At 35.2% G+C, this 8,114-nt stretch overlaps 1 pseudogene; it reads left to right on the plus strand.

Annotated features, from left to right (window-relative positions):
• The first annotated feature begins 6,770 nt into the window (after window positions 1-6,770).
• On the plus strand, window positions 6,771-7,073 carry LOC101592288 (annotated as a pseudogene).
• Window positions 7,074-8,114: the final 1,041 nt, after the last annotated feature.

The raw sequence follows: 8,114 nt of genomic DNA on the forward strand, positions 1-8,114 counted from the left end.
AAAAAAAAACCCATAAAGGCCACAAGAGTTTGAAGTGAAGTATTAAAAGCTCTGCAACATAGAAATTTCCAATTCAGGTTTCTATTATTTTTTCATATTATATTTTTTTCCTTTTATTTTTTATGTATTTTCCCCATAATTTTATTGACAAACAAATAGCAATGAGACAGTTTCAAACCAAATTGGTAGAACAGTTTCAATAATTAACACATTGCATACATTCTTCCCAGTGGTTAATTGCTGTACAAGATGCGGACCTGATATCCTATTTACAAACACCATTAGAACAAATCTCTCTATTCATTATAATTCAGGTTTCTATACCTTGCAAAACTTTTATTCAAAATAGATTGAGAAATAAAGTATTTCCATGATAAAGTCCACTTAAATAAATTCATGACCAGCAAAGCAGAAATACAAAAAAATTCTCAAGGATACCTTTGAAAGAGAAAAATGAAGCCATCAATGACAAAACATCTAAAAGAACACTCAGTCTGGATAAGAAGTTAAGCAAAAAGGAGAAGAAAGGAATCAGTAAGAGAAAAATAATGTAATGACAAGAATAAGACAGTATATTTCAGTAATGACTCTCAATAAGAATGATCTCCATCTACCAATCAAAAATTACAGTTTGATAGAATGGATTAAGAAAGAAAAACCAATGATATGCATTATATAAAAGCACATTTATTTCAAAAGAAAAGTGAAGGTTTAAAACTCAGAGGATCCAAAATATTATTCCATGAAATGGGAACCTGGGGGGAAAAATAGGATTTACTATCTTAATTTCAGACAAAGTAGATTTCAAGCCAGAACGGATCATAAGTGATGAAATTCAGTACATACTAGTTAAGGGAACAATTAAACAAAAAGAGAAAACATTTATAAACATATAGGCACCAAGCACTAGTGTATCTTAGCTCATAAAATAAACATCAGTGAACATAAAATACTCCATAAATACCAACAAAATTGTAATGAGGAGCCTCAATACTTCACAATCAGAAGCAGACAGATAACTTGACAAAAAAATCAACAAATAAATATCAGAGATAAACTACATCTTCAAAAAAAATGAGACTTAATAGACATCTACAGAATGCTCTGCCTAACAACAGAATATATATTCTTCTCAGCAGCACATACGACTTTCTCCAAGATAGGCCACATGCTAGCCCATAAAACATGACCATGGAAATGCAAAAGCATCAAAATTATCCTATTATCAGATTATAGTACAATCAAACTATAAATCAATGGCAGACAAGAACCACAGAAGCTAGGCAAAAAGATAGAAATTAAACAATTCCTCTCAAACAATCAGTGGTTCACAGAAAAAGTCAAGGAAAAAATTAGTTCTTCAAATTACATGATAATGCCAGCACAACATACTGGAGACTAGGAGACACAAAAATTTACAGTTATGAATACTCTCATCTGAAAAACAGAGATCTCAAATAAATAAGCTAATGGTGCACATTAAGTTCTAAACAAAACTAAAACAATCCAAATGCAAAGCTAACACAGGAAAGGAGTGGTAAAGATCAAAACAGAAATTAATGATATTGAGACTAAAAAAAGAGAAAAAAATCAATATATCAAAGAGTTGGTTCTTTGAAAGAATAAATGAAAAAAATAAATGAAATTGACAAATCCTTATCTAGTCTTACCAAAAGAAAAGAGAAAAGGACCAAAATCAATGCAATTAGAAAGGAAAAAGAGTGAAACCAGAAAGGATCCTGCTGACATAAAGAATCTTAATAACCTTTTTGAGAAATTCTACTCTAGTAAAATGGAGAATTCAGAAGAAATAGATTCCTAGATACATATAAATGACCAAAGCTGAAATCAATAGATATAAAAATCCTGAGTAATCTAATCATCAGGAGATAAGACTAAAGAAGTTATAAAATACTAACAATAAAGAAAAGCCCACGTCCTGATGGACTGATTACCAAACTCTTTACAAATGGAATGAGGGCATAGAAAGGCTAGAAGGGACCAAAGCAAGACTGCAACTCAGCAGGGAAAACATGAAATCCTGTATCTGTCTGTTTAGCATCCAGGGCATGAGGTGGCAAGATGTGAGCTGCAAAAAGATTAGGCAGTCTCTGCCCTAAATGGCCTGGTTTGCTGAAGCACCCATGGCTTCTCACTTGAACTGTGTCTGCTCATGGCCTGTGACTTCCCTCAACAGATGTTCCACAGTCCTGGCATCTCTAACTTCCTGGGGTTCCCACTGCAGCTTCATTAGAGAAGGTCGAATTACAATATTTCTGAAAATCTTTTTATTTTTTAATAATTTTATTGAGAAACAAATAGCAATGAGACAGTTTCAAAACCGATTACTAGCACAGTTTCAATAATTAACACATTGCATATTGTTGTCTTAGTGGTTATTCATTGTACAGAATGCAGACATGATAACCTGTCCACAAACACTAGTAGAACAAATCTCTCTATTCACTGAATTAAGAGAATGTAGCTGTATATCCATCCTAACTATTCTGAGTATACAGATACAAAATGGTCGTTCATTTGTATCCCCTGTTTTTATTTAGTTTTGTTAGATAAGGGTATTCCATTGTCATTTAAAAATTGTAGGTGCGTGAATTCAGCAAAATAGTCCAATATAGTCCAGTAGTCCATAATAGTAGTGGGTTTTCCGTAAGACAGGCAATGTCAGAAGTTATTGACTTGAGCCTTTCTTTAATAAAATTGAAAGAGAATCAGCGGGGCACAGAGAAGGCTCAGTGGAATAAGCACTTCCCTGGCAAGTGCAAGGGCCTGAGTTCAATCCCCGTTCCCTCCCCCACCAAAAAAAGAAAGAAAGAAAGCGATAAATAATCCCAAAGTTTTTCCTGTCAGTAAGCATTACCCTATTTCCAAAACCCGATAAGTAATCATGCAAAAAGAGAATTATATGTCAATCTAATTAATATGATGTAAAAAATCTTCAATAAAGTACTAGCAAACAGAATACAAAAAAATCATAGAAAAGAGCATATATCATGACCATGTACGATTCATTCCAGGGATGTAGGAATGGTTCAACATATGCAAATCAATAAATGTAATACACTGCATAAATAGAAGCAAGGAAAACCGTTACATTGTATCTCGAGTACCACAAAAGCCATTAACAAAACTAATAATTCTTATTTAAAAAACTAAAGAAAACAGGTATAAAAGAACTTTGAGATTTGATTAAAGTTATTTGTGATAAACTAATGGCTAACGTCACATTAAATACAGAGAAACTGAAATCTTGCTAACTAAAATCAAGGATAGAACAGGGGTTATCCACTATCACTATTCCTGTTCAGTATAGACTCTGAAAGGTTAACCAAAGGAATCAAGCAACAGAAATAAATGAAAGATGGTAGATAAGAAGATAGATAGATAGATAGATAGATAGATAGATAGATAGATAGAGATTTAAATTAGTATTATCTGATCCTCTATGTAAAAGACTCAAAAATTCCACCAAAAGATTACTAGGATTAATAATCAAATTAGTAGCTTAGCAGGATACAAACTCAACACATAAGAATCAATAACATTCAAGTAAACCAAAAATAAGCTCACTTAGAAAAAACTTAGGAAAACAATGCCTTCCGCAATAGCACAAATAAAAATTATATAATGTAGTGTATTTCTTTTTTTTTTTTTTTAATTTCTCCAGATGTGACATTACAGGTTTTCTTAAAGATGCTGTTATCTTTTTTTTTTTTTTTTTTTGAACCAGGGTTTGAATTCAGGCTCTTGTGCTTGCCAGGCAAGCGCTTATTCCACTGAGCCATCTCCCTGGCCCCAACATAGTGGATTTCTAACTGATGGTCAACTTATTACTCCCAGCTAAATTCAACTAGCATGGTGCTGGGTGCAGGAGGCCCATCTGAGAGTTTTTGACAGCAGCATAAAGGCAGAACAGGAAAAGCTGCGGAAACGCTGTTAGGGATGTTGTTTAGAGAAGTTGTTGGAGCTGTTGGATGCTGCTAGTTCTCTTGGGCTGTTCTGCTGGAGGATCTTGTCATGCCGGCTTTCCCGGTGAACTTTGGAGAAGCTCTGATTGTCATCTTGACCATTGTTTCCTGGAGCCAGAGGGGAAGTTGGTGCACTGCTCAGCCTCATGGAGAAGCTTGTCGCATTGGCTTTCATGATGGGAACTGGGCTTTCCTCATTGCTGGAGGAGCTCAGGACCTTGCTGTTGCTGAGGATAGCTGTGGTACTTTTGGGGGAGCTCTGGTGCTTACCTTGAGCATTGCTTCTTAGCTCCAGTTCAGATCCCTCAGCTTGCTAGCACGGATCCTTCATCTCACTAGCATAGATTTCCAAGCTTTAACCACTGACCTTTGGGACTTTTCAGCACCAATCCATGAAGTGGGCCTGAATTAGGTTTTGTTGTGGGCTCTAGGCCTCCAGTTGGATTATTGTTTAGTGTTTGGACAGGCTTTCTGATTTGTTGTATATAATTCTTTTGGTAATTCTTTATAAGATATTATAAAATGTGTCCTGTATTACATTGTTTCCCTTGCAAAAATTCCCAAACCACAACATGTAGTTAGAATTTAACATAAGGAAGTGAAAAAGCTCTAAAATGAAAACTACAGGCATGGGCCGGCCAGATAGCTCAGGGGAATAAAGCACCTGCTTAGGCAGATTCAGGGCTGGGGGTTCGATCCCTGGCCTGTAGTGCTGGCCCTGTCCCCGGGGCATGCTGGTGCTGCGATTGAGACTGGACATGGTGGCACTCACCTGTAATCCCAGCACTTGGGAGGCTGAAAACAGGAGGATCACTATGAGTGAAATCTGTACAATGAGACCCTGTGGACCCTGTACTGAGTACATAAAAAAAGAAAACTGCAGTACCCTGAAAACATAGATCAAACACAACATCAGAAAATGGAAGGTACTCCTTTTTCCTGGATAGACAGAACCAATATAGACAAAATGGCCATACTGCCAAAATTATTATGCAGATTTAATGCACTCTCAATAAAAGTATCAATAGGATTTACCACAGAACTAGAGAAAACAATCTTAAACTTCATATGAAATCAGAAGAAACTTAAAATAGCTAAAGCAGTCCTGGGAAACAGGAACAAGCCAGGAAACATTGCAAAGACAGACTTCCAGTTATACCACACAGCTACAGTGATAAAAGTACCCTTCTATTATAAAAGAGTTGTCAGATACAACTACAGTCATAAGTCACACTAAGATATCTAACTTTTGACAAGGAGCCCAAAAACTATCACTGAAAGATAGATAACTTCTTTAATGGCACTAGGAAACCTGGCTATCCACATGCAGAAGATTGAACCCAGACTTATCTCTTGCCAAGTCCTAAACTACAATAAAAAGGACCAAAGATTTAAATATTAAAACTGACATACTTAATCTGTTGGAAGACAAAATACATAACACTCTTGGAGATACAGGCATATGCTAATAATTTCTGAATAGAAACTAATTTGTACAAGAATAAATAATCAGAGTCACTATGTGGGATAATATCAAGTTATAAAGCTTCTTCACAACAAAGGAAACAATCAGCAGAGGGAAGAGACAATCTACAGAATGGGGAAATTTTTTTCCAGATACTCCTCAAACAAAGGACAAATATCTCGAATATAAAAAGAACTCAAAGTAATTAGATGTCCCAAATTAAAAATATCAATCAATATGAGGAACTAATGAACAGATGCTGCTCAGAAGAATGCAGATGGTCCATAAATACATGAAAAATGTTAAACATCACTGGGTATTAGAGAGTCACAAATTAAAATTACACTGAGATTCTGTTTCACTCCTCTAAGAATTCCTTTTTTCAAGAAACTAAATGATGAAAAAAACACATACAAAGCTGTGGGTAAAAATTCTTGGCGGGAATGTAATTTAGTGCAATCACTACAGAAATCAATATGGAGATTCTTCAAAAAAAAAAGTAAAACTAGAAATTTTATGCAAGCTAGCTCTTTCTTTCTAGGTATTTTCCTTCCCCCGAAGAGTTAAAGACTTATTAGAGTGATACATGCATATCTATGTTTACAGCAGCACAATTCACAATAGCTAAATCTTGGAAGAAGTATATATGGCCATCAACAGGTAAATGGATAAAGAATGTGTGGTACTTATACACAATGTGGTATCACACTGTCTTAAAGAATTATCACTGAGTCATTTGTAGAAAAATTGAAGTACATTGAAACCATAGTGTTAAGGGTAATAAATCAGACACACAGGTTTAAATATCATATGGTTTGTCTTAGAGAATCTCAAAATACAAATTAAACCTTTGTTATAGGGGAAGGGAACCAACAGACAGAGGGATGGAATTTGGAGAGGAGATAAATGAAATTTTTAAAAGGAATTATTATGTGTTATGTAATATAGTTTCATGATATATTACAAATACAACTATCTATTTCTCAATTGATTGATATTTTGATTCATCTAAGAAATGGAGGGAGAGACAAGCAGGGGAGAGGAAGAAGATACACAAGGAATTAAGATATGTCATAGGGGGCTTGCTGTTTAACTCAGTTGTTTAAGTGCCTGCTCTGGAAAACCCAGTCAGGAGTAAGGGACCGCAGTTCGATCCCCAGCTCCATGTTCCTTACCAGACCTGCACTTAAGGCTGCCTGAGCCAGAAAAAAAATCCTTCTCAATTTGACCTTAGAGGTGGGACGGGATCTTTCAGTGTGTCCTTCCTGGGGGTGACATTCAGCCAGCCGTAGGTGCACTGGCTCTTCCACCCTAGAATCATGACCCAGTTCCTCCATAACCTCGAAGAGAAGGCCCTGGAGCTAGTGGCTGCTGCTGTGACTTATTGGAGGCCTTGATTGGCCACATTTTGCCATTATGCCAAGGTTGAGCTGGTTCCTCCAACCCCTGCTGAGATCCCTGCAGCTATTCAGAGCCTGAAAAAAATAGTCTGTAATGCTCAAACTGGTAGCTTCAAACAGCTCACAGTAAAGGAAGCTGTGCTGAATGGTTTCATGGCCACTAAAGTGTGGATGTGGTTTTATATTGGAGGGATCATGGGCAAGCATGGCATCACTGAATGACTAACATGTAGTAATATTAGATTTAGTATTTGAGTATTCCTGGATCACATGTGATCAGAATTATCTGCTCTCTGAATAAAATGAGGTGTGTCAAAAAATAAGATATGTCATATACATACACCACCTATCAACAATGAATATAATTCTTATATACTATAAATATGTACCAATAAAATCCAAAGTTAATCAGACACAAAATCACATTATATTCAAACTGAAGAGAAAAAGGTGAAAATAAAATTTTGAAGAAAGACAGAGGGGGTTAGACACTTCTTGCATAAGAAGAAAAATAAAAACTAAGTCATTTCTAGTCAGAAAACATGCAAGTAAGAAGCAAGTTAAATGTTTAAATTATCTAAAGTGTGAGGAAAAAAATTAAAGTCAAGAAAGAATCTTAGATTCCAAATAACTATTGCTCAAAGACAAAGGAGAAATAAAGACTCTCTCAAGCAGACAAAAAATAAAAAGTAAAATAAAGCCCATCAGGAATGTTCTGCAAGAAATGACCAAACAACTTAATCATGTAGAACAAGTGCAATATGGGAATATGACATAGAAACATGGAAACACATAAAAGAAGACTATCAAAGAAAGAAGAGAAAGGAATAAAAGAAAATGTTTAAATTTTCTTTTTCTTCTCCCCCCCCTTTTTTTTCTTTTTTTTTTTGGAACCAGGGATTGAACTCAGGTCCTTGTGCTTGCCAAGAAAGTGCTTATTCTACTGAGCCATCTCCCTGGCCCTCCTTTTTTCTTTATAGCAATAGCAGTAATAATGTATTGGCTTTAGTATATTAATAAGTGATATTAATAAGGGCAATACCTAAAAGAATCAGAGGGAAAAATCGAAACACTCTTGTAAGAAATCTACTGTACACATGAAATGAGAACACTTATTTGAAGGTGGATTTACATTCTGTAAAAACATATATTACAAAAATTAAGAAAACCACTCTCAAGGTTTGTTTTTGAAAAAGTGAATGATGGAAGTGATAAAACAAATCATATACTATGTTCAATTTGAATCTAAAGTGACAAATGTAG

Source organism: Octodon degus, unplaced genomic scaffold, assembly GCF_000260255.1.
Source record: "Octodon degus isolate 3935 unplaced genomic scaffold, OctDeg1.0 scaffold00041, whole genome shotgun sequence".
NCBI classification, from domain to species: domain Eukaryota; kingdom Metazoa; phylum Chordata; class Mammalia; order Rodentia; family Octodontidae; genus Octodon; species Octodon degus.